The sequence below is a fragment of the Dicentrarchus labrax genome, unplaced genomic scaffold (genome assembly GCF_905237075.1).
Source record: "Dicentrarchus labrax unplaced genomic scaffold, dlabrax2021, whole genome shotgun sequence".
Lineage (NCBI taxonomy): Eukaryota > Metazoa > Chordata > Actinopteri > Moronidae > Dicentrarchus > Dicentrarchus labrax.
Window position 1 is genome coordinate 8685126 of NW_026136707.1, and position 27702 is coordinate 8712827.

Sequence of the window (27702 nt, forward strand, 5' to 3'; positions counted from 1 at the left end):
ATAGTCTACAGCTTTGGGTCTTGCCAATGGAGTCTTTGCTTACTGCCTTCCACTGAGACTGCTTGAGGGGAAAACACACCACAGAAGCTCTTCCCTGCCACCCGAGGCAATACCCAACTTTTCCTCCAATCCATTCTACTTACTCTAGTCCTTTTGAAGTAATTTCATAACAGAGCAATTTTCTCGTTAGCGTTTGGCTTTAATTGTGGGTAATTAAGCGTGCTCTAGCAGTAGAGAGAACGCTGTTCGAAGGACTGGGGGGAAATTAGCCGTAGTTCAGCTGTGAAATATGGGGTTAAGTGGGAGACGGTAGGGAGAGAAGAGAGCCGAGGGGGGTCAGTGACTCCAAAACAGGGGGCACACTGTCTAAAAGGAAAGCTGCTTTGGGTGTAGCGGAAGATGGGAAGGTAGCAGAAAGAAAGTGGGGAACACAAAAAAGGTAGTTTTAGCACGAGACACAACTCAAACAGAAGCTCAACAGGGCAGAAGCTCGCACTGTGGGGAGTGCAAGAGAATAATGATGATCCGGTAGAGTGAGGAAAGAGAAAGGAGTGGACACAAGCTCAAAAACTTTAATTTGTGCCAACATACTGAAAATGGAAAAAAATGTGTACAACAAAACAAATGTAAAGATGTAAATTTTAGCACTACTTGCATGTCATCAAACTGAGTATTTTATAGATAAATCAGTGCAATAACAAGAGTGCATGTAAAAGGCATTATGTTGCTAACTAATGCAGAAAGTTTGACTGTACACTACAGATAATTTGAAAAACATCCAGCTTAAAGAAAAGATCTGGATTCTACATGAGAAAAGATCTGAAATTGTACTACTATTTTACAGATACGGTATTGCATGTTTCAGCAAACATTACTATAAAAGTTTTATTATCAGGTGCATCTGGTCAAAAATGTTGAGAAAATCATGCTTTTTGTCTATATGACTTTACACAACAAAGATCTTAAGACCAAAATGTTGTCAATAAATTGAGTACAAGTGATCGAGAGTGTGCAGGATTCTTTTTTTTTTCGTCACGATTCAGTTAATTAAATTAGTACATTTCACCCATCGTCTCCCTTGAAGCAACAGTGTATACAAGCAAAACCCTGGGGTGGCACTAACTGTCAGCAAGTGGATTACGGACTTTACACAGAGTGACCCCTGATTAAATGCAGCACCCTGCTGAATAGAGCCCCTGCCCTTCACATCCATTAATGCTTTCATTTTAACCCCATAACAGCTGTAAATGTCGGTGTGGCCATAAAGCAGATGAGATATGATTGGAGCCATTGACTGTACTGTCAAATGCACGGCGTATGGGGACATACTCTGTTGTGCCCTTTATGAGTGCTTCATCCCTCGGTGGAACCATCCCCGCTGACTATAATGAACCTGTTAAAGCCTCTATAAATATTGGCTCCCATGCTTAGCGATCGTTTGAATACCTCCGAAATAGAGCACCATTTGCAAACAAATGGCTGGGCGTTGGAGGTGGTGAAGCTAATACCTAATCAATGGAGGGACGCTCCCTTGCAGTGGGCCCTCACGGAGGCTTGATTCATACAGAGGGTGCGGATATAATGTGGTTTAGAATAAGCACAAAACTACCGTATTGATTAACACATTATCAGTGTCAATAGGAAAACTTCTTTCATGAAGAAGTGAGAACTGCTGGGGTACTAACATTGGCTGTGTAGGAGAAAAACAAAAACATATGCAGTGGGAACTAAACATCTTCCTGCCTGCTCCAGAGAGGAATTCAGACTTAAGAAGTCTCAGGCAGGGTCACTCTAACCATGTTGGGTGCCGGTGTTACAGATTAGATGTGAGTCCAGGTTCTTTGACCCCAGGAAATCCAAACATTCCCCAGTCGACAAAAGGGAGATTCTCTCCGTGATGAAGGGAGATATTTAGGTTTACAAGGACTTAAGCAAGGCTACTCTGCTACATTTCGATTACTTAAAGGAGAATAAGGTTGCATTTCAAGGTTGAACTATGTTATTTAAAAAATTTGATCTATATCAACCAACACAGTCTGATACCATGAGATATGAGATACCCAGATCAACTTGGGTGCATCCTTTACTTTCGGCACCTAATGTAATTTTGAACTTGCAACATTTAAAGACATAAACATAAGACATCTAAGAGAATGTTGTAACAGGCTACTTATTAGTTGCTTTGTAGATTAGTGAGTACTTAAGAGATGCAGTAATTCAAAAAAGTGAAAAGCAGCATCTCTTGCCTCTGAAATCTGAATAGTTTCAGTTGAAGCAGCAAAACACAGAGGGAGAAAACTGTACACTAAAGTTTTACTGGAAGTGTTAAAATTCACATGCCTACTAGCTCGTGTGATGAAAGCTTATCTTTGTGTTCACTCACATTTGTCAGCCTAGTCAAGACTACTATTGCTGCACCTACGTAGAGGAAAAACAAAATATATACATTTATGTTGTCCTATCTTTGTCATAAAACCACTTGATTGGTTCCGATATTGATCAGGCTCTCATTTTAGATCCAGCACTCTAAGTATTTTGCAAATAATTTGTTCTGATTATTTCTTTTATTGTATCAAACAAACCAAATATGTTCTATTTAACATCAACTGTGTTGCACTGTCACCGACATTTTCGTACTGTAACTGCACGGATAACACGGACAGATGACATTCCTCATTTCCCTGCCCATTGAGAGTCGTATAATTTCATGTCATTTCATGTCACACATTGGATTTTGATCTATAAAAGAGAAAAACTGGCGCCATCTCAGTTTTACAAGTGATGTTTTTGACCTTGTGTGACATGAACTTGAAATCAATGAAAAGGTCACGCTGACAGTATCCAGGGGTGCTTTTTTATAACACCTTATATGTCAGTAGAGGAACCACCATCACCAAGCAAGAGAGAGCATGGGAAGCAGTTTTACACTCTTAACAATATTCAGTGAGCATCAGTGCAGTATTTAATTAGTGCTGTCTGAGGATTTTGTCTTTTTTGATCAAATGTAAAAAAAACTTAAACTTAAATTCAAACACATTAGCTGTTTGTGATCTTAGAATAAAACTGCAAATGTTGAGGTGCTTCATGGTGCAAAACATCTAGACTGCCATCTGCTCAAGTATCTTATCCATATGTACTGTGTGTATTGAAAGAGCCTATATGTGACCTTGACCTCTGGAGCACATACATTTGTTTTGAAACTGAAATGAAGATAACATAAAGCTTGCAAAGATGTATAAACTCACAAGGTCAGTATGCAAGTCAGATTTTTTTTATATACAGCCAAAAATCACAGTTAGCCCCAGGGGACTGTACAATCTTTACAATTATGTATCAAAGCACACAACTCCAGAGTAAAGATATCAGTTGGACATCAAAGATTAGAGTCTCACTTCTCTGCTCTCTGTGTTTGGCAAGGAGTTCCTCATAATCACAAAAAATTGAGCGAACAACCCCGGGCCACAAGAGTATGATGCTGAGATCTTGAACTGAGTGAAATTCCCTTTTATCACAGCATCAACAAGTTAAATTTGACCATATGTGTTATGCTTATATGTGATAGACAAATGGTATGTGATGGAAAGCTGTGCACTATAATGAAAGGATGAGCAACATATGCATTCCTGCTAAAGCAACTGAGCATATACCAGCTTTAAGGATATGTTTCACTGTTATAATAATGGAGTCAGTGTGAATGTATTTACATGTCTGAGTACTACACAAGACTACCTGCATGGTTATGGTCCTCTTAACACCAGCAGTATTAATCCACAATACCATAGCATAAATAGCTTACAAATCATCAATCATTGCACGCGCATGTGCACGCATATGCCGTTTTTGACTTGGACAACTTTTTCGAAAGTGACTATCCTCATTCCCCAAGTTCGTATTCCACTTCCCCGACCGCCCTCATACTTTTCATATCACATTTGTCTAGCATCAACCTCTCTCCAGCACGCCTCGGTGCCTGAAGCCGCAGTGGGATATAAATCTCAAATGCAACGCGCAAACACGTTTTTCACCCTAAAGCAGGAACCTTTTAGGAATTACTGCCGATCTGTTTCGGAGGGAGACGTACTGCGTACTGCGCGATGTTCGACAACTCTCCGGCGCACAAGCGTACACAGCCTCCATCAATCAATTTCTGCAGGAGGTGCGCATGTTTCCACTCTCACCAAAGTGCATTATATTTCTCATGAGAATCTTATTTGTGACGCGTTTCTCAATTATTAATGCTCCCTCTTTCCGTAACAGAATGTGGAAGTAGGATGCTTACCTTCACCGACGCACCTTCATTGACTTGACCAGCAGCTCCCACTTGGGTTGATGGGAATCCTGTCGACGTGCGCAGAGGACTGATGGTAATCTGGGCAATTTAACAGATCGGACCGCGCATCCTTTCCTCCTGCATTAAACTACATTGGTGAAGAGTTACACTGACATGATCTATGACTGGCAGTGTGAGTGAATACCGCCCGTAGGGGGGAGAGGGGGGAAAAAATCAAGATGAGTAAGATAGGGAAGAAGCGCGCAGGACTATGGCGAGAGAAAAGTTGTCCTCGGAGGAACAAAAAAGTTGACAGGAAAAAAAGGGACTCCACTGCAACCGGCTACTGTCCGAAACCGGTGTGATGTAGTTTACATGAGCAATGTAACCATAAAAAAAAAAGCAAAGGAAAGCAAGGAGAAAACCGGCAGGTGTTAGGGGAGAGAGCGCGAAGGGGAGAGATCCGGGAGGGATGAGAAGATGAGAGCGCAGAGAGAAGGAAAGGGGGGAGGAAAAAAAAGAGAGGGCGCTGAGCCTGAACCTCCACCTCACATCAGCCCGACTGCGTTTAAGTTTCTATCAGCTGCAGACTGTGTTCTGCACGTGTTCCTGTGGACGTGAGACAGAAAATTGACCTGCACAGTGAAGAGACCGCACAAGGAAAATATATGTAGACGGGTGGTGGCCAGAAAGCGGATCGATCGGGTTATAATTTTGTCCAAAGTCGAGGGAAAATAAAGTTCATGGAGGAATGAAATTTGAAAACAGATGGCGAATCCCGTCGCCCCTAAATAAGATTCGATCTTTGGGAATGGAGTGTAGATAATATTTGGTTGGACGTTTGATGAAAATGACGGATTTTTCATTTTGGACAGGTGGGGGTAGATGGAGTGAGGGGAGACAGAGAAAGGTGGTGGTGGTGGTGGTGGGGGGGCAGAGGGTGGATAGGGGGTGGATATGATGTGTCTAGGGACAGAAACTAAACTTGGGAGAGGAGGAGAGGAGGACAGGGTGTCCCCCCCCCTTCAGATTTCATCCAAAGATCTCATCCCCCTTTTCTCCATTTTGCCCCCAGTTCGCTCACAAGAACCCCCCCACACACACACACACACACACACACACACACAACTACCCCCCCCGCAAAGAGGGCGGCGGGTGGAAGGAGGAAAAGGAGAGAAAACAAGAATACCAAATAAATGAGAAATTTTCGTACAGGCCCCGCTTCCGTGCGTTCCATGCTAGCAATAACAATTAAATATCGACCGCTTTCCCGGCCGGAGAGAACCTGAGATACCCAGAGACTGCCAAGTACCGAGACCCCCCTCCCCTCCATTTCTCCCCATCTTCCACATATGCACTCACTCACTCTCCTCCTTTTCTCGTCATCCCCTCCCTATACACCTCTTTTCCTTCTAATCCAAGTCCATCAGGCCAATCTCTTCTAATTTGGTGTATCTCATTTCTCTTGATTCCATCCCACAACCCATTTCAGCTCCACTTTTATCATTGCTGATTTGGGGGTGGCCTCTCGGACACACTCCCATTTTCTCTCAAAGCAAGAGGACTTCCTCACACCATGCATGTTAGTTTATCAAAATCAATTATGGGATTGAGATTCACATTGCTTTCCCCCTTTGGATGTTAGAGCACAGGCTCATTGGAGTTAGTAGCACACTCTTCTCTCTTCACTTTGACAATTGCTGTGTCATTTTCAACACATGTGTGGGTCTGGTTTTCAACACAACATGCCTACAAAGATGCGCATCGACCCAGCATTGTCTTATTAAAATATGCCGTGGTTAAGAGGAGCACAAATACATGGCACATTGTGTTGGAAATTAGAAAAAAATCTTATCTTGCACAGTAATGTCAAAACCAGCAGATAAAAAGATATTAACGTGACAGACTGTAGGTAAATGGATGCGCTGCTGTAAGATCTTGGGACTCTTTGAGAACCTCTTACTGGATTGTTGTCCTTTGTGGCATGGGTTGCCATTTTATTTGTCAAACCTGTAAGGCTCCTTGTAGAATACAGTACCGTGTAATTTGGGCAAAAAGACAAAAGTGCCAGATAAATATTGCAGAGTCTGGTCACAACCAACCAAAGAATCTAACAGGACCATGGTTTTGGCTACGAGTTGTTATATAATGGTAAGAAGATGAGGTCCTGTCAGATTCACTGACTCTGACAGGATGATAGTTTTCTTTTATGACATTAGTTTATGGTGGATGAATGATTTTCTGGAATTTTATTTGCGAAGCCTTTGAAAATCGCTGTAGAATATAGTGAGCTATAATTTGGTGGGACAATAGATGGTCTAAGAGATAAAAGTGCATGTATTAGAAGACTCTATTTGTTTTTTTTGTACTTCTGGCAGTAGTTTTCTGAATGGTAAGCGAATGCACCTTTTTGGCATTTATTTCAAAACCTGTGTGGCTCCTTGAGCAATATGATGACCTATAATCTAGTGCTCCAAATCCAACAGGGAACAATGGAGTCTGGAGGGGGGGGTTCAGACTTTAGACCCAAAGACAAACAGGTAGACTCCATTCCTTTGCAACAACCTCCTTTTGTTGATTGACAGGGCCCCTGGATTTGTGCAACTCGTGACAAGACTGCCAGAGGAGTGGCATTATGTTGGACTTATAAGTCCTGAGCACGGCAATGCCAACTTTCCAAACGAATTGCACAACTATCAAAAGTTTCTCCATCATTGTCGTTGTGTCTTCTCTCACTCCTCTTTATATTTTTTTCCGCCTCAGAACTTCTCTCTGCTCGCACCCAAGCCATTCAATTTCTATTTATTTCACCCCCCCCTCCCCAACACCACTCCCCTACTCCTCTTGCTTTTCCCACCCCCGCCACCCAACACCTCCTCTCGCTCTCCCCTCATCCTCCTTCTCATCTCTCCTTTTTTCACACCTCTCCGCATCTCCTCGCTCGCTATTAAAACCCATTCTTCCCCTGTTGTCGCCCTAATTCTCCTCCCTCCATCCCGCCGTCTTTTCCCTTTTCCTTATATACTTCCCCTCCACCTCGTTATCTCCCCCGTTTGACTTTAATTAGTTAATGCATTAATTATCTACGCCCCAATACCTGCACCATTAACATACCCTCTCCTCCCTGTGGCTCCCTCTCTGCCTCACCCCGAGGCCCTCTGGGCTGGAGATGTTGCACGGACACATGGGCAGGCGCGCACACGCACAGACACACAAAACTGTTCTCTCCTTTTCCCTCCCTTTTTTTTTTTTTTTTTTTTTTTTTTTACCCCATGCCTCTTTTTCACTCTATTTCTCACTCTTCCACTCTTTGCCCCCTACCTATTTCCCCCAAGTCATCTCTCTCCCCCGTCTATCTTTCTTCTGCCCCCCTATACTCTCCTCTTTCTCTCTCTCTGTGCCTTGCAGTCGCCTCTGCCGGCTGGTCTCTCTCCCCGGCGACGGAATTATGAAAAATGCGCCCATCGACAGAGCGCCTCAGCTTCGATTAGCCGAGATGGGACATGACAGGCCGCGATCAATACTTATACCGTCCTATAACGTGTCAACTAATGAATCAATCTCGGCTAAATTTTCCATTTTTCAAAAGCCGACGCGAGAGACTGGAATATCCTCTTTTGTAAAGATATTATTATCGATTTCGTCGGCAATTTGACATCGGGGGTAGTTAATTCCACTCTAGAATAAAATTGAAAACACTTGAGATTGAAGTGAGAGAGGGAGAGAGAGAGAGAGGGAGGGGAGGGGAGAGGGAGAGGGAGGGGAAAGGGAGGGAGGCAAGGGCAGGCAGGAGGGGAGGGGGAGACGGCTGTTGACTTGATAAAAGAGAATGGGAAGATGGAAGGAAAGGGGAAAAGGAGGTAGGAAGAAGAGATAGCACTGGTGGTGTTGCAGCAGCAGCAGTCTGTCTATCTATCTTTCTATATGTATATCTATATCTATATCTATAAAATATCAGAGAAGATACTATATGTGCACTTTTATGAGGGTGGACAAAATAGCAAACACCTGTACAATACAATCTAATATGGCCTTGTAATAAAACCTACTAGATTTGTGATGCTCTATTTTTGTGTCATAGCGGTGTTGAATTAACTCTGTAGAAATGATGTGGCTGTTATGTTGTCATACCCCTTGATTTAGATATGCAGGGAATAAATGTCGCTTTTGTTATGCGTTTCAAAACATTGTTATGCGGAGAACTGTAGCTTGGGTTTGTGTCACTCAAGTCTTGTTTTTAATGGACAAACTATAAGTGCTTTTGAGCTTTTAAAAGAGCATTTCAGTGTGCAGTCGTATGACTGTCTATTAAACTAAAAGGTTAGTTAAATAGTCATAGCGTGAGATAACTTCAATGGCACTGTAAACGTGCATTTTTATATCCTATTAACAAAGCGTAAGTTATGATAACATCACCGTCTGGGTGTTTCTGTGCATGTACGTGCACATGCGTGAGTGTGTGTGTGTGTGTGTGTGTGTGTCTGTGTGTGTGTCTGTGTGTGTGTGTCAGTGGAGACAGAGAGAGGCAGAGAGTCAGCATGTGTGTCAGAGTGAAATATAGATGGAGGAGGCCGGTGTGTGTGAGGGTCAGCGAGGTGCAGTGTAACTGTCGACAATCACAGCCTTATTTACCTGTCAAAAACACTATCATCCCACACAGCCCCAGCCAAGCAATTTCTCCTGTCTCTTCCTCCCTCACTCTCTTTCTCTCCCTCTCCCTCTCTCTCTCTACCTCCAATTACAACCTAGAGGGCTATTTCTCTCCAGGACAAAAACACTCCCCACAAGCCCTCCCTCTCCTTTCCGATAGCCCCTTCTCTCTCCCCATCGTTTCTACCCTTCTCTCTTTTTTTCCCACTCTCACCCGTTCTTTTCCTCTGCTGAGAGTTGGAGAGTGGAAATGAACAAGCTGTAAACACACACCACTTATCGCAGTGTACGCTGTTGTGTATTTGTTGGCGAAGGCTGGCGAGGTGAAGGCTGTGGTATATGAGGCCAGAGGTGTGGGATACTGTACCAGACGGAGAGACTTGAAATAAAGATGCACCACAGGTTGAAAGGCAGTTTGATCAATGCACTGTTGGTCGCTCACTATACCCTTCTGCACTAAAACTGCAACTGCTGAAATGTGCACGGTTACAGAGTATGTCGAATTTTTATAAAGACCGCAGAGAACATGTCTTATGCTGTCTGGTCTCATATATTGTTTGCGAGGCCCTGCTGTCCTTACAGGATACTGCAGTCAATATTCTATATTTTTCTTATTGTCAACAAATCCTAAATAAAAGACCAAAACCATCAATGATCCTTCTAACAAGAGGAGTCGGCGTAGCCGAAGCCAGATATAGCGTATCCGTCTGTGCCGAAGACCTCCATTGTTGTCCAAGAACACGAGTGAGACACACCATCAATCCCACTCCAACCTTGTTCCATAAATGCTTACTAGAGAACCAGATGTGTAATTATCCAACACAATAGTACAGTCTCTAAGAAATGTACTATTTGCCATTGTTTGAGTCTACTTACAGCAGCAGTTGTAGGAAATTACTGAGCCTTAAAAAAATATACTGAAGATTTACATCTTGGGCATTGTGCTGCGTACAGTTTAGGAAGGTTGGGAAGTATTAAAATATGGAATAAGGCTTTGTAGGTTTCATGGGATTTGTTGACAAGAAAAATATAGAATAATGTCAGCCTCATCCTTGAAACCACACTTATAAATAGAGATTTAAGGAGTGCTCAATGCTCTCAACACAAAATCCCATATGTTCATTATATTGGTTTAGCAGTGTCTAGTGAAGACCATAAAGCTACAGTATTATACATTTTAAAAGACAGACACCTAAGACTGTTCTAAGAATTATGGTTTTAAAGGACCAGTGTGTATAGTGTTGTAGTAACCCATTACAATGCCTTCACCTCACCTTCCTGTTCCAAACATGTAGAAGGAACCACAGTGGCTGTGAAACTCCTTAAAAACACAAAAGAACCTATTTAGGGACAGTTTTTGCTTTGTCTCTTTCTGGGCTACCGTAGAAAAATGGCAGTTCAACATGACAGACTCTGTAAAAGAGGGAGAAGGTCCTCTTTGACAGTCTGTAGACAAAAATGTAATGTCTAAGGTAACAGAAACACAACTATTCTTATTTTCAGGTGACTAATAAAAGAATAGGATTATATTATATTGCATTTCTGCCTGTAGATCCTCCTAAATGTTACGCACCGGACCTTTAACTGTTCTGATGCATTAACGACAGTTGGTGCCTGATTTAAACCAGAAAAATACACACTGGACACTGGAAAAGGCAAAAAACAGACAATAGGGCTTCCACTTGGATGTTTTTGTGTCAGTAAAGGAACATGATGATGTCACTGTTTTTCTTTAAAAAGAAAGCTGTTTAATGTTTATGTTGTTTGGATTCAACAAAGTTTTTTGTGCTCCCTGATAATATGTTGTGCATACAATATGAATTAATATTATCTTTTGGGAGTTGGGGGCTCCGTTTTAATAACACTAGTCTCATTAGATATAACCAAGAGGTGTTTATTATATCCATTTCTTATACTACGGCCATTGCTGTAGTTATTAGTTCATTTCCGAAAATCATTCTGTTTACCTTATCTCCTGTTGAAGGAAATGTTGATGTATGTGGATTTAGCACTATAGTGCTGAGTAAAGCTGATAAAACACTGACATTGTGCACAACAATGCATGCATATGTGCTGTGCCTGTGTGGTTATGTTTGTACACATTACACAATACATTTGTTAATGGCATCATGGCACCGTGTTGCAGAGATGAAATTTACGAGATGGTTTGTTAAGTGATTTCTTTCAGGATTTTGCCAGTAATTATCTTTCTATAAAATAACATATCAGACAGATTATTAAGCATGATGGCAGGCTGCATGACAGACAGTGACAGATTGGAACAACGGCTCTACTGCCTGACTGGAAAGCCACTCAGAGGAATTTTGCTGATACACGACTGCGGCGGATACTAGGGTGGCCTTTTATTTCCTGAAACGAGTCCTGATGCCTTTGACTGAAACATACGCATGTACACACACACACTGTGTACACACACACACTGTGTACACACACACACTGTGTACACACACACACACACACACACACACACACACACACACACACACACACACACACACACACACCCAAGACTGATAGAAGTCTGCTGTCTGTCTTCGTGACTGGCTCTGTGAAAAGGCCATCTGACAAAGCCATTAACAGGGCGGTGTAATACCTGTGTCTGTAGTGAGCTGAGTGACACAAAAAGACATTTATGGGCACTGCCATGACAGGAGCAGCACTGTGACATCTGACTGACTGACTGACTGACTGAATGACTGGATTGCGAGCTGGTTGACAGATAAAGGCAGGCAGAGACACCAACACCACTGAGACAGTGATGGAGAGAAGAGACGGGACACAAATTGTGTCAGCGAAGGCAAGGGAGGATTCACATGTCCTACAAGGCTTTCTGATAGCTACACACGGGAATATGTGAGCATAATTTCACTCACTGTATTGACATTTTAGCGCCAAAGTTTTTTTAAATTGATCAAAAAAGGGCCAAGATTGTACACAGCTAAGGTCAAGTCTGAGCACACAAGGAGTAAAGTTGATGGATGTGGAGTGTTGTATCTTGAAATTTCACAAAAAAATGAATTTTCATTATCAGTAAATGTAGCACTCTGCTGTAAATGATGGGGAATTTAGATGTCATTTTATGATTCAGCCAGAGACTATAAAGAGTAAAAGAGAGAAAGAGCTAGAGTTATAGACAGTAAGACAAAAAGAACGTCAGAGCAGAAATGTAAAGTGGGAGACAGAGACAAAGCATGAGACCAAGAGAGAAAGAGAAGAATGATGTTGAATTGAGTGTGTGCGTGTGTGTGTGTGTGTGTGTTATAGTGTGTGCAGCCAGGGCAGCAGGCAGAGGCAGCTAAGCAGAACCAGCCAGCCCTCACAAACCAATCAGGCCTTCATTAGGCTGGGCGGGAGGGATCGATGGCCAGCCCGCATCAATTAAACAGCACCCGCACCACACTATATATACACACACATGCACCTATTCTATACACTGCCACCACGACATACACCATTCACAAACACACACACGCACACACCTATGATGTTACAGCAACACTAAACACATACACATGCACACATATAGAAGCTAGCACAAAATATGCAAAAGACAAGACTAAACTGTGTATAACTATATCTTTCCACTATTATGTGCAATAGCTAAAACATTAACTGATTTTCTTACTCAACAAATCCATTTCTCTTATTTTTCTTTTTAGGTTTTTAAACACCTTCGCTAATGCTATAGTCTCATACAAAACAAACTCAAAATAAAGGTTATTTGTTTAATGAGGGCTGTCACAAATCCTGTAACTTCTAGAGTAAATGAAATAAAAAATAATTCAATATCATTAAAAAGAATTCCTGCCTTTAAAATATAGAAAATAAAAAGTAAAAAATGTGTGTACTTTTAAAGGCATTCTTTAAACTGCAATCACACTGTAACCTGTCCACTCGCTCTTTCAACCCCGACATACACTCACAACATCGATAACACCCAATTACACACAAGCTCACACATGGTGGGTCCTGAAAACACACAATTACATGCGCTCCGGACACACTTTTTATTAACACTCAATTACACACACGCATAAATCACTGACGAGCCGTGCACCCACGAGAGTATAACTGCCGTTTGAGGGATGGATCATTTTCTTTTGCCATTGCTTTCACGAAAGGCCAAAAATTATTTAGTGGTACAGAGCGAACAGAGTGTGCTGCAGACACTGTATGGCCTTTAATATGTCGTTTTTTAAATATAGTTTGGTCTTAATTTTCAGAAGTAAATGCAAGGTAAGTGACATCTAAGCAGGTAAGTTGTTTTCTCCAGTGTCCTTATACCAACGTTCAGTGCTGGAAGTTCATCTCCAATAAAAATTTTCCAAAATGCAGTGTTGCCTCACAACAAGAGAATATTGGGCTTTAATTTCTAGTGGAGTTTGTTTGTTCTCCCAATGATGCATGGGTTACCTCTAGGTTCTCCATTTTCTTCCAACAATTCAAAGGTATTAAGGTCAGGTGAAAAGAGACTCCGTGCACCTACACCTTGCCCATACAGAATCACGAGTGACTCACTACCAGTAGTAAGGTGTGTGCTGATAAGGATCAGTATAATTTAGTAAAATGTATGATGTAACATTGTATGTGGCATGTATGTGATGCCGTGCATGCCTCTGATTTATACGGTATGTAGTCTGTATATGCAGTATACAGCATGCAGTGATACGTAGGATATGATTTGATGTGCTGAATGTGAAGCACTTTGAGACATGTACCAACAAACGTGACTTCACTCTTGTTTATAGCAGTATCAAAGGTATGATCCATAATCCAAATGCAAACACAAGCATAGCGTCACCGCCGAAATGTACAACACATTAGATTTAATAACTCCTGTATCTGAGTTTGCTTGTATTTGTAAGCTTCATACGTTTGTATGTCCTCTGCACAGTGTTAAAGTTTATAGGGGAGTCAATTCCATGCATGTGTCAACATATTCAGCCATTGATTAAGAGGTCATTAAATACACGGATGAACCACTGAACCTGAGTTTATAATGTTTTCTGATGTTGTTGATGTTTTATGTATATCAATGATGTGTGTAATGCAAGTTTAATGCATATATTTTCAAGTACGGGCAACATTGAAATTGACAAAATGCAAGGTTTTCTAGTTTTGTAACTCAAACTTTTCAATCATATGTGATTAGACCTGTCATTTATATGATCCAATGTACTTATTGGGCTTTTAAGGCACTAAAACAAAGATAGGAGTCTTAAATGGTTATTAATGTCACCACAACAATACCAACAATGGATGAAAAAGTAGAATTTGATAACTGAAATGTTAGGTTATAGTGCTTGATGAAAATGTGACTAAAAAGGACCACTGTGTAGGATATAGTGGCATCTAGCGATGAAGTTGCAGACTGCAAACATTTGAAAACAGCTCAGCCTTCCAAGCATGTAGAAGAAACTACAGTGGCCGCAACACTCACAAACAAACAAAAAAAAAACCCTGCAAAAGGCCCTATCTAGAGCCAGTGTTTGGTATGTCCATTCTGGGCTCCTGTAGAAACATGGCGGTTCAACATGGCGGTCTCCGTCGAAAAGGTCCCACTTCCTCTGTAGATAAAAACGTCTCATTCTAAGGTAACAAAAACACAACGATTCTTATTTTCATGAATCTTATAATCCTCCTAAATGTTACACACTGTACCTCAGTTTCAGTACAAACATTAGTATTGAGATATAAATAGTTTAAGCTATTATAGGAAAAAAATATCTAGAAGATGCCTCTCTCAAAATGTTAGTTTTTTTCTGATTTTGTAAAAAGAAAGTGTGGTTTACCTCAAATGTTTAAGAGCTTTGTTTTAAAGTTTACACCACGGGTATACTGTAGATAATATGCAGTGCCTCTTCCCTGACCAATGGACTGACACAAGTTTACCCCCTAAATACCGGCTGCGCTGCGGCAAAGGCAGCACGGTGAAAATATTCAACTCCAAAATAAATGTGTCTGTATTGGGCGATTACCGGGCCACGCTTCCTGAGCCCCGCGCGTCACCTGCTCGCCGTGGCATTGACACGTCAGTCTCCCGCGGCTAACGCAATGTGACAGTGTTGAGATTATAATATCTGGCCCGTATTACCGGGCATTAACGCCATTACCGCGCCCCGCCCGCTCAGGTGGGACACTCCGGGACTGAGAGGGAGAGAGAGAGAGGGAGAGAGATCAGGAAATTGAGAGAAGGCAGTGTGGAAAAGGAGGGAGGAGGACGGTGAGATAGATGAATGAATTGGAGAAAATGGGAGAAGCAGTTTAGCTCCAGTAAAAGGCCTGTACAGTTGTGGGGGAATATGGGGCGTTTCTCTCTGATTTTGTGGCATTTCAGGAGGATGCGTTCAAGGAGGAACTGTGGCTTATTGTGGTCTGGCAAATAAACCATTCACTGAATAATGACAATGAAATCTGCCATCCACATCACCAGAATACAAGTGTGTGTGTGTGTGTGTGTGTGTGTGTGCGCGTGTGTGCTCCTCATGACAGAGGAGGGGCTGCTGTGTGATATAATAACAAAGAAAAGGGGTAAGAGGGGGCAGCCCAATTGGATAAAGCTATTCTAATAATGAACAGCTGAACAAGCACCATCACTTCACATGATTTAATGTTTACACTGCGCCACGCCTGGTTTCATATCGCTTTTCCAGGGCCTTCATTTGTTTCTCCCAAAGAAAACACTTCTATTCCACAGCCTTGTTGTTTTAATTAGGGAAATTAATAAATAAGAATAAATTAATGTAGCCTCCTCGCCTCCTCCTGTATCCCCCAACACCCACCCACCCAACAGTGGCAGGCACCATTGCCTGCCTCCCTGCTCGCTCGCCTGCATGGGATGTATTTGCGTGCCATAATTAACGCTTAATAAGTAAGTGATTCATTATGATTAGCGTGCGGATTTGCCGTAATGGCCCCTCTCTGTGCTAGCAATCAACCTCACTCTGTTTATCCACACCTAAGCCCCCTGATCCATCTCTGTCTGCGCTCCCCCAATCTACATATCCGCGACTGTACTCCATTCCTCTGGTCCTGATGCAGGGCCATTTGTTGGGGTGCTGGTGGATGCCTCTCTATCAATCTGAGTGTCATTAGGGAAGCTGAGGAGGAGGAAGGGGCCTCATTGTCATCAAAAAGGGGGACTGTCATGAGACGGGAGGATCGCTCATTTTGGAAAAGTTATTAATAGGCGAAGTGCAAGGATACGTTGGTTTCATGTGTCATCAAATAAAGTATGTTGATGGGTGCTTAGAACAAACCCCAGGAGTGAAGGAGTTGAATTCATTATTGTTGTAATTTTGGGGTGGGGGAATGCTCAAGTACTGTGACTCTTGTAATGTGATATAAACTCATTTAGCTAAACTCTCTTGGGGGCAGTTTGTTTATTGTTTTGCATTCACTTATACCCCCATGAGGGCAGTGCTTAATGCACCAGTGGTGGAGTAATCCGAAGAACAACGCTTGTGATGACACCAGAGGCTTTTGTGAGAACCATTGATGTGATTGAGAGCCTTTTAGAAAACAAACTGGTCAAGCAACTTAACAACAGTGTGCCTTTTGCACAAAAATACAGTCCAAAGTCTAGCTGAAGCTAATGTGGGGCTTCTGCAGTCTGAGTTGTTCAACATTACATTACATTAGATTAGATTAGAGTTGTACTAACGTATAGCTGCACAGTCAGAAAAGACAGAAGAAAGCAACAGCTCATATGGGCATGCAAGTATTATTTTTAGCACAGACTTAAAATGTTGAATGTTAAATAAAATTAAAAATAAAAATGATCCAGGCAGGTCAGTTCCAAAAATTCACATCAGACATCTTCTATTTCCAAACTCTCACTTCCGACTGTCCTTCCAACAAAAACAACAGCATCAGTTGTTTCAGCAAATTCCCAATAATGACATTTGTTCACGTTCAAGTCATAAACACTTCTAGCGGGTGAAGGGATTATAACTCTTTGTCCGTCTGAGGCAAATAGTGTGACATTGTTATAGATCCATAAAACGTGGGACTTTGACATGGGATGCTACAAATTGTTTCCAGTTTCCCAGTCAACACAAACATGTTCATGATAGCTGCCCAACCCTAACCAAGTTGCTTTTGTGCTTAAACATAACCAATCTTTAAATGTAGTGGTGTCAAATTATAGAGATAACGCTTTGATTAGTAAAAATGTGTGAGACGCTGACAAATGATGTTGTCCTTCTGAACGGGGTGTCAGATCAGTAAAAGTGTTATTTCTGGAGGGCAGTTACAAAAGATATAAAAAGATTTTAAAGTTTAATTTGGAGGAGTTGGTGCAATGTGGACAACCTCTTTTTTATTTGTAGATAAGTAATTTTCAGACCACAGTGTGTACACATACATACATGCAGGACAGTGCATACACACATGCACGCACATACATGCACTGACAACCCCTCAGCCAGCTCAGTGGGGATCTACCTGAAGATTAACTCAATGAGCTTTCTCACCAACAACTCCACTTGACAGCGCCTTGCTTGAGCCATTTTGTACCCTGTGAGAAAGGTTTGCACTTTCTCTCAGCCCCCCCACCCCCCCACACCTCCACACCTCCTAGAATGTTCATTGCCCAGAAAATAATTTCTCTAGTCATTTCAGTGCCTTTGTGAGCGGCAATCAATTTCTCTTCTCTTCATGATGGTCCCGCGTGTGGGCACAGAAGTTTGACCTTCTCTAAAAGATCTATCAATTTATCCGTCCATCCTGCAACCTATCCATTAATGTTTTCATCTTCCCCTGTTGTCTTTTTTTCCGTCTCTGGCTGCTGACTGTTGGGTGGTAAAGTGGCTTTAAGCTTATGTGCTCTTCAAGACCTAGTGAGTGTCTGTTTGTGCAATTATACCTCAATCTAAGAGCTGGACCAAAATCAGCCAGTGGAGAAAATGATGGTAATTTTGACTGAGGAGAATATGCACTTGAGACAAAGGAAAGGGAAGCCCATTTTAAGCATGGTGACGATTGTGAACCCTGGGAGGGGACAAGGTCGGGCTAAGGCTAAATGACATATCACATTACCAGCTAGGGGTCACCCAATTTCTCCCAATCTACTACCAGCATTTATATGGCAACAGCTCTGTTAAAAGCTATATATATGAAAACTACGGAACCTGTATCCCTGGTGGTACGCGAGCTGCCTCCAGACGTACACAGAAGAATCTCTGAAATATCTTTTTAAAATGAAATAAATTAACCTGAAGACATATAATACTATCCAAATACTACAAAGTTTAAAAGAAAATACATAAACGATGGGATTGCTGAAATGTAATTTTAAATAAGTTTTGAATTTCCTGTAATATTTTGTTTCCATACCAGTCACATTCATGCACATAACACATGCATACATCCATGGTTAGTTACAAGCCAAAATGTGATTGCAAGATAGTAAGCAGCGATAAAATTAATGGTTAAAAAAGACTGAAATCATGGCTCCAAACACAAACTATTGGGAAGAGAACTGTGGACAAGGAGAAGCCCTTTTACAGCAAATTAGCTCTGAACTAGTTCTGTTCAGTCAACAATAAATAATCTTGAACCTGCTTCCTGCGTGAACCGTCTGAATAGGGTCGGCCTACGCTATTGTATTTTTAACATCGGTCTCCGAGTACCACCATTGGCCGATGGTGGTACTTGGAGAACCTAATAATTTTTGAGGTTGTAGGTGGTGGAAAAGGTTTGAGAAACACTTGTTTAGTGGGAATCAGTGCTAACATTAGCAAGTTGGGTTAATTAGAGGGCGGAACATAAACAGCAAAACCTCACAAATGTTGAAAATTGGTGTGTTGGAGCTGACAGCTTAAATCACTGGCTGTTGGTAGCCGATGCTATGTGGGTTTGTCTAAAAAGAGGAAAGAAACATCCTCTATCAACATTCATAGTCCACACAGTATGAGTTCTCCTGTCATTAACGCACCATGGAAGTAGACAGTGCAACGGCTCTCAGATGTCAAATTCTGCCATAGGAAACGACCACCCCGAGGCTTGAAGCCTAAAAGCGGATAAAAACAGTTTTTTCCTCTTTTGAAAAATACACACAATAGCGGCAGTATGATAATAATTTATATTTTTTTACACAAAAAATGGAGAAGACAAGACAGAGTGCTTGGTCTTCAACCAGAAGATGATGTCAGCAGCGGACGGACATAAACATAAAAAACTGATGACAGTATTAGAAATGTCTACATTTGTTTTCTCCGGCTGAGGATAAACTACCTCTAAGAAATACGGATGAATTTATCAGTAGATGCACGTCATCTTTGACCACATAATGATGTAGTCTAAAAGGGTGCTCCTTGCTTTCTGTGTCAGTCCCACTGGGAGAGAGCTGACAACATAAGGAGGTCCCAGGCTCCGTGAGAGGGGCCGTGACCCCAGGAAGTAAAAACAGGTTAGGAAATAGTGACAACTGCCTCCTCTCTTCCTGTCTGGAACATACAACAAGGCTTTTTGGACAGATAAATTATTTAGACCTGGATAAAAGAACGTTGCTTCATGCTGTATCTATGTGAGGTTCAAAAGAGACAAAATTGCGTTAATTGTTAAAGTGTTCCTCTCTTTATAATGCAGACATAATCCTTTTAAACTGATGCTGTTTAATCGTTGCTTTTTGTCTCTGTTGAACTGTCAGCTAAAGAGAACTTTGGCTCTGCAAAGCGTCTCTCCATGGGCCTATTCTCCTGTATCCTCTACATCTCACTGATCCCTTTCTTTTCCTCTCTCCCCCCGCTAACCCTTTTCTCCTCTCGTCCCCTCCACCTACCCAGAGCCTTTCCATTCTCATCTCTCTCCCTCACTCGTTTTCCCTTTTCCTCATTCACACTCCTCTCTCTGTCCCTTCCAATCTCTCTCCTCCTCTCGCTCCCACTCTCTCTAGCTCACAGGACAGTATTATATATTCCAGTCTCATGCTTTGCATGATTTGGGCAATAGATGAAGCCATATCCCTCTCTCCTCTTCTGGCTCTCCCCTCCCTCTCTCTCTCGCCTTGTTGTTTAATGTTTCAATTTGGAGGAAGCAAACATTCAATCAGACAGATTAACTGTTTAATGCATGTCATCAGTCAAACTGTCTACGAGAGGGGGGCCCCTCGGCCTGGCGCTGCCTCCCCCCCCCAACTGCCGCTACGTCCTTCTCACTCCCTTGCTCTCCACGCGCACACTGTCTACTCTCATATAGACAGGCCCATCCAGGCTCCAGCCTAGACGCAGAGGCATCTGCACACACACACACACACATACACATGCACACAAGTACAAAACCACATATATTTACTCATGCACACACATCCACAAACACAGACATATACATGAAACGTACACTGACAAGCACACATGCAAGCACAAACACACAGTCATATGCTTGATCATATACTTAGACAACCATATACGTATGCATGAAAAACCTCATGCTGATATCCATATCAATATAGTTTAAACGAAGCAGAGACCGCATTGGGACACCTGCAACCAAAATAGAAAATGTGTGTGTGCATGTTTCTAAGGTACTTGGATTACGTGAGACATTCCATGTAATTCCAATGCCACATATACTGTTGCGCTAAAGGACACATCCACTGATTCACTTACGATTGTGAAACTGCTTTACACAATTAAGTCATGCTCTCTTAACAGACAACACACATGCTCACACATACATTCTCTTTCTCCCTCACGCGCGCGCACACACACACACACACACACACACACACACATCCCACAGGCCAGTGGATAGGGAAATCAAAGTGACACGGAGGTAGAGCAAGGGGGAGTGAGAGATTAGAGGAAATGAAAAGAGTAAAGAGGAAAGAGGGAAAGAGGGAATGGGAGGCTGAGCATGCTGCAGATGGAGTAGACTGTAAAATAGGGAGTGACGCTCACACTGAGTTTATACATGATACTGTATGAATTCTGGATGAGGACATACAGAATGACATTCATGACGACAGCCTGAAACATGATTGGGGTTATCACATCAACTTATTATTACATTGCCCGCAGTGAATGTTCAATATATCTATCTTTATCAATAAGTATGAACAACATCCATCAAGCTATCAGCACACTAATCCCAAATCTGTCATCATGCTTCCTCTTATTCTAAGTAATGGTTTCTTAAAACTGACTTTTCGCTTCGACAGAACAGTATCACCCTTTAGCTTGCACATGCACACCTGAAACACAGTCAACCGCCAATGTCACCCGCGACACAAATCCCTAATGGCCTACAAAAGGTTCAGCGAGTACTTTTTATATTACATACATTGGTTAATATTGATGGGTTTATATATAAAGCTCAAAAAAGATATTTAGATATTTGTAGTCATTCAGTCAGTGAATCTTACTTTCTATAGTTAAAAGACTGAAAACAACCTAAATGTAAACATTAGAAATAAAGAGAGATGTACGGGAAATTGATCTATTTCAAAGAAAGTAAATGATAATATCATGAATAAATTGACACATTGTGGTTCTAATTATAAATGACTTGGTGAATAAAAGTAATTTAAAAATAGAAATATATGATGCTGTTATTCCTTATAGCGATGTATTAATGTCATGTTTTATGATGTATTTATTTATGTTGTATGTTCTTATTTGAAGAGTGTTATGTTTACCTTGTCTACAAAACCTGCTGTTAACTTTTGATTTATATATACTAAGTTGTTACTATTATTATTATTATTACAGGCAGGCCAGACATAATTGCTGATTTTGCTGTTATTAGTGTCATTGAGGCGTCTTACTGTCCTATGATTTTTTATTTGTGACTTTATTGATTTTAACTCGTCATTTTATTGGCTTTAAGAAAATCTTGCCAAAAGACTGCAGTTGAAATTTAGCTGGCTGGCTAACACTGGCATATTTACAGAAATGTTGATTCATGCGCACTGTCCTTGCAAATGAATAAGTGATATGAAATGAAAAGGACAGATATACTGCACAAAGGACATTAAACACGAAGACCCACACTTTACATGCACCAGTGATGTAGACTGAATGTTAAATGAGATAGCAAGATCTCGTAGTAAAGTATAATTTGTTTAATCTGTGTAGCACTAAACAGCTCCTGATTATTTGGCACATAATGGTGTTAATAGTGTTCATTAGCTCATATACTGTAAAGCAAATGTCTCCAATGTGGTGCCACCTAGTAGCCCGTGAGTAGCCTATGAGTTGCCCACAGAGCATGTTCGGTAATATCAATAATACATTTTTTTTTCTTAATTCTTCCAAGGAAGTGTAGGTTCCATTGTGTCAAAATAATTAAATAAATTACTGTATTGCACTTTTAGATTTTCATAATCTATCAATTAATTGGTTTCACTTGTTTAGGCAACTGAGTAAATCAACTCTCAGTTCATATCAGTAGATTTCTCATAAGATCCTTCAGTGTTACCACTACGACAAGGGAAAAAATAACTTCCACACCCGTAATGCCACTTCCAAATCAAACTGGTACATGAAAATGACTAAAGGTGAAAACACACACAGCTATTCTAGCTTATTCTATTGAAAGCATCAATTTAACATTCATCAACTATACCAGGTAGCCCTCCTCACATTTCTCTCCCTCTAAGTAGCCCTCACTCTGAAAAAGGTTGGAGCCCCCTGCTGTAAAGCTTCACGTGCCAAAACCAAGAAGGCTCTACTAAAGTGTAACAGCCTTATAAGGTTTCTGACCGGCTGCTTCACACACTGCCTCCCTCCATCATTTTCTTCTCCACCCCTCTTTGTTTTACTCTCCCTCTCATTCATTTTTATTTTATCTCCCGGTGCTGTGGAGCATCTCGTGTATCTCTCTCTCTCCCCCACTCTCTGACCACAACGCAGAGGGTGGCCAAACCTGGTAAGTATTGACAGGGAGCTCCAGTGACACGGAGAGAGCCAGTCAATGCCCAGACACCCAGGGCAGGGGTCAATGACAAAAGGTAGGCCGCCTGGAAAGAGGGAGCCCGGGAAGGAGGGAGAGAGAAGAGGGGAAGGCAGTTGATAGATGGCGAGGCACAAAAGATATGCGGCGAGATAGTATAACTTTGAGGACAGATAAATACAAGGTGAAAGAAAAAGAAGCACAGAGGAACATGCCAGACAGAGGAACAAAGACAGATGAAGATGAGAGAATAAATGATGAAAAGGTGGTTTATATTTCAAAGATGGCAAACAAGAAAATATCTAATGAGGGTTTGACATTCATCTAATGATACGGTAAAAGAGATCAGAGCCACGGATCAAGTTAATGTGAATAGTGGTTAGAAAATGTTTTGAAAAAATTGTAATTGCAGACGATGAGTTCAACTCTTATAAGTGTGACTGGAAAGTGGAGAAGGCAACATGGAAGTTCAAGACTAACTGCGACACAGGGAATGGGTGAGACTGACATGAGCGTTCCTCTGAGACCGTGGATGGGACAAGTGAGATAGGACGTTAGACTAGGATTAACAGACCTGTACCAGCAAACACACACACACACACACACACACACACACTGTGTTTGTGTATTGACACAGAGAGAGAGTGTCAGTATGTATTGAACGGCGGGAGGTAAGTGAGCCCTCCTCTTCTGCCCATCCCCTCCTCCATCTCTCCTTCTCTCTATCGGATATCAGTCCCTTCTCCTCTAATCATTTCCTTCCTTTTGGCCCTCTCCTCTTTCTAATGCAATTATCCCTCATTCCTCCTTTCCTTCCTCTTTCCCCTGGTTTCTACTACTTCCATCCTTCTCTACCCATTGGAACTTTTCTGTTTTACCTTGTAAGATTTTCTGTTTCTTTTCCCCCTTTTTGTTATCTCGTCAGTCATGTTCTGGCTAACAACACTGTGTCTACCATTGTCATTTGTACTTATTGTTCCTCCTTGTTTGCTCTTACCTGGCTCTCTCCTTTGTTTTGATCTTTAGTGATCAGTCTCCCGTAGCCTCGGTGTGTGACAAAAAGGTTCTCATTAATCAATATCACTCTCCAAATGTGATAACATTCTTCTCCGAGCCTCTGCAATATGGCAAAGAGAAACATACATAATACTAGTGAACAAAGGGGTTAGAAAAAAATAACCACCACTTTATGATCAAAGACTTCACACTGAAAAGGTAGGTTAGATTAGGTTGCCTGGCCATTAACCATATTTGTCAAAGCTGTATAATACACGCACATGTCCATCACATCCATTTCATTTTACCTTGCTGCTACCATCAACATTTGTTGGTTAAGTTTGAGATTGGTATATTTTTTCCATATTTCCGAGACTTTTCCTCTAGAAGAGTTAAATAATTTTGTGGTTTTGTTGACTGATACACATCAGCTTTGCATCAGTCTCATGTTATTTTGAAAACTCACATATCAAAGTATTAATTGTCAAACTTGTTTTATAGCTGAAGATTTCTGCTAATTGGCATTCTATCTAATGTGATACACCTTTGTAGCAGTATTTGTAATTGCCATTAAGTTATTTAGAAGGTTTAAGTCCTGTTGCATAGTTAGTTTGCACTATTTCACCTGCACCCTGTAGTTTGTAAGCACACAGAAAAGTCAAACATGCTGGAAATTGTGTCTTTTATACTTAAACTGCTGCTGCTGAAATTATTTATTTATTATTATTTTTATTTATTTATTTTATTTCTACAGTCAAACAAGTGACTGACTGTGCATTTTAAAAATAGATTCTGCATTTATTCAGCAATCCACTACACATGGGAATTAATATCATGAAAACGCAGCAAGTACAATACAACTAGCCTATATATACACACAATGGAGAAAGATGTGTCCTGTTAACACATGAATAGAGACCTTTTTCCTTGGCCTCAGGCTATGATCCTGTTAACACTTTCAACTCACTGTGAAGTGTCTGCAGGTTCTTTTGGTCTCAGGTGATACATCTGCAAGCCTCATCATCTCACCTTTGCAGGGGTAGGAAAAAGCATGCCCCGCTAAAGTGGAAGCAAGTGGAGATCTCATCATATTCCTGGATCAGCCCCAAATCCACCAATACTGTATCCCTGCTAAGAGCGATAAGTCTTTATACAACAGTGCTCGACATTTCCCCTCAGAAATATTTGTTTAAAATAAAATTAGGAACAGGCCACTGAGAGGAATTTGTCTGATCTGAAGTAGATTACAACTAGAACTGATTGAGTTAAAAGATGGAAAGATCATATCCTCTCCTCAGCAGAGTATAACACTCTTGGCTTCAAATGCCCAGGGCACTTCTCTTCTGAGAGGTGGAGATTGGTTTGTCTCTGACAGTTTACCTTGACACTATTCTCTCCCTCTCTCGCACACACAGGCCTGAACACACCTGTGGAACAACCCTAACTCCCACTAATTGTGGATTGTGGTGGTGTGAACATGTAACCCTACAGTGAACTGTACCACAATCAGTTTCACTTCATCAGTGATCTATCTCTACAAGGTGCACTAATTTGGCACTCCTCTCCTCGTGCAGAGTTATTAGGTTGCTCTTCCGTTCTGTTCTGCAACACTTCATTTCTCCTGTTAGGCGTACGACACCACCGATAGGAATTCAAGCAGGGGGAGAGGAGGGGTGGGGCGAGGGGCGATATTTCACAACAAGCACATTGGCAGACAACCACCTTTCCTCGTAAATTTGTGAGCCTCGCTTCCTGCATGCCCCGCGCCCGGTGCTCTGCCGGAAACAGATGGTTCCCGGAATGTCCTCGAGCAGAGTTCTGAAGAGCTGCTAGTAGCCCGAGAGGCGCGTGAAGGAGGGAGGGAGGGAGGGGAGGGGAGGGAGGGGCGCGTGTTGTCTCTCCGACAAACTTCTGCCTCTCTCTCTCTCTCTGTAGCTCTCTGTCTTCCTGCTCGATTAGGATACTTAATAATAGTTCAATATAATTATACTGTCAAACAGTAAAGCCCCTCTACAGCACTTAAAGAAGCTTAATTTCGCGGTTATTTTACTCACTCAACTTTATCGCATTGAAAAGGTATTACAGCAAAGAGCTCAATTATACCGATTTATATGAGAGATTATTTAGTGTAAACCTGTTATATAATCTGCATTGAAGGATGTGCTGTCACAAAATCCTCTGAGACTGGGAATGTGTGCATATCTGGGGGGGGCGAGTTTAACGACAGTGAACCCGTCAGGATGAATTGTGGTTTTCGGTTCGCCCGGTTACGGATGGGCGTTTATATAGTATTTTACTAACTTAGCATACAACCGGCGATATGATAGACACATAAGGTTAATTAGGCTTGAGGAGACCTACAAACAAATTAAAAAGAGGGAGTTTGGCTGGCTTTTAGTAAGCTGACAACAGTGTGTCGCTCGGGGTGGTTTCAGCACCTTGGACAGCGGACATGTGTCCACCGTGGCCCCGACGCAGCTCAGGAAATTCAGCACCACGGACAGCGAAGCGATAAACACCATGAGACCCCGTGCTGAAACTGCCCCGATGTGATTGTAGTACTCACATCCAGGCTTGTGATAACTGTGTGTGCACTGATGCAAATAAAACCTATGGTTCAGGTTAAAAAAGTCAGATGAAGGAAAAGGACACGTTGAGACTGTGTCAGAAACGTTTTGACCTTTATACCCAGCTGGCTTTTAAACCCACAAACAGTGGAAGTAACATTTTCTCAATTACAATTTTGTACTAGTATTTCCATGTTATGATACTTTCAGAGGCAAATATATCACTCTTTTACTCCACTACTCTTAAAGTCATAGTGGAGATCAAGATTTTTCAAACAAAAATATTATCATCTTGAAGCACTGTTACACTGTTAATCTACCTGACCATATATATTTAACAGTTAAAATTAACTCCACTACGACCAGCTGAAACATTAAAATTGTGCTTATATGTTAATGCATGATTGATAGTAAACCCACCACTGTAGTATATATGAAAACACTCTGAAAAGTCAATTTTGGTGATAATACTTTTGTAATTTGACTTGACTTTTAGCCAAGTACCTCACAGCATGGTGTTTCCATTCTTCCACCACTGCATACAAATTGCTCAAAAATATTTAGTGCAATATGGCCATAGTTTCCACCCCTAAAAGTAGCCCATAACTTAATTCAAAATCTTGGTCCAAAGCGAGAAATAAACAACAACAAAGAACCCCTGGCCTATATTTCAGCCCCTGTTAATGGACTGAAAGCATCCTTTCTAATTAGCCCGCTGTAATCCGCAGCTCATCCCTGTCTTACGCCCCACTTGTCCTACACCCGATACTTTGATCCAGACTTGGCTCCACCTGACGATCCGGCCCTTTGTTATAGAGCATGCCAGGGCTAATCTCACTGACCCGGCGCAACCTTGACCACCCACTCCCCCGGCCTTGGGCTTGGTTCACCGCCGCCCCGGACACACAACACTTCCCAGGAGAGAGAAAGAAAGAGAGAGAGATACCCTTCTTGATCGTTTCATCAAACGCGTCCCCGCTGCGAGAGCATGTGCGCGCCGCCGACCGCCCACTCGTCCCAGCAGCGGGGATAAGGGGGAAGTCGATGCAACAGCGCCAACACAGTCAATGATCCATAAACAGGAGCCAATAGGCGAGTGGGTAATGAGGGACTTCATTTGAACTTTATGTAAACAGTAAGGAGCAATACTCGTTGGGGAATGGGGTAGATATGAAGGTTGTAACCTAGATGGATGGACAGCTAAAGCACGAAATGAACGGATCTGGAGTCTGCTTATTCCGTGAGAGCTAGAGGGATAAGTATTATGCAAAAAATATAATAAACATGCAGTTTGAAGACCGATGC

At 41.7% G+C, this 27702-nt stretch overlaps 1 protein-coding gene across 2 annotated transcripts in view; it reads right to left on the reverse strand.

Moving 5' to 3' along the window:
- The window catches only part of erfl1 (Ets2 repressor factor like 1), an 89241-nt gene that overhangs the window by 46315 nt on the left and 15224 nt on the right, over window positions 1-27702 (reverse strand). The window contains exon 1 of one of the 2 annotated variants that reach the window (XM_051407596.1): window positions 4280-4375. The exons of the other annotated variant lie outside the window; for it this stretch is intronic. The gene's annotated coding sequence lies outside the window, so the exon portion shown is untranslated. Of the gene's footprint in view, window positions 1-4279; window positions 4376-27702 lie in introns of those variants that run through there. 2 annotated transcript variants of the gene reach the window in all.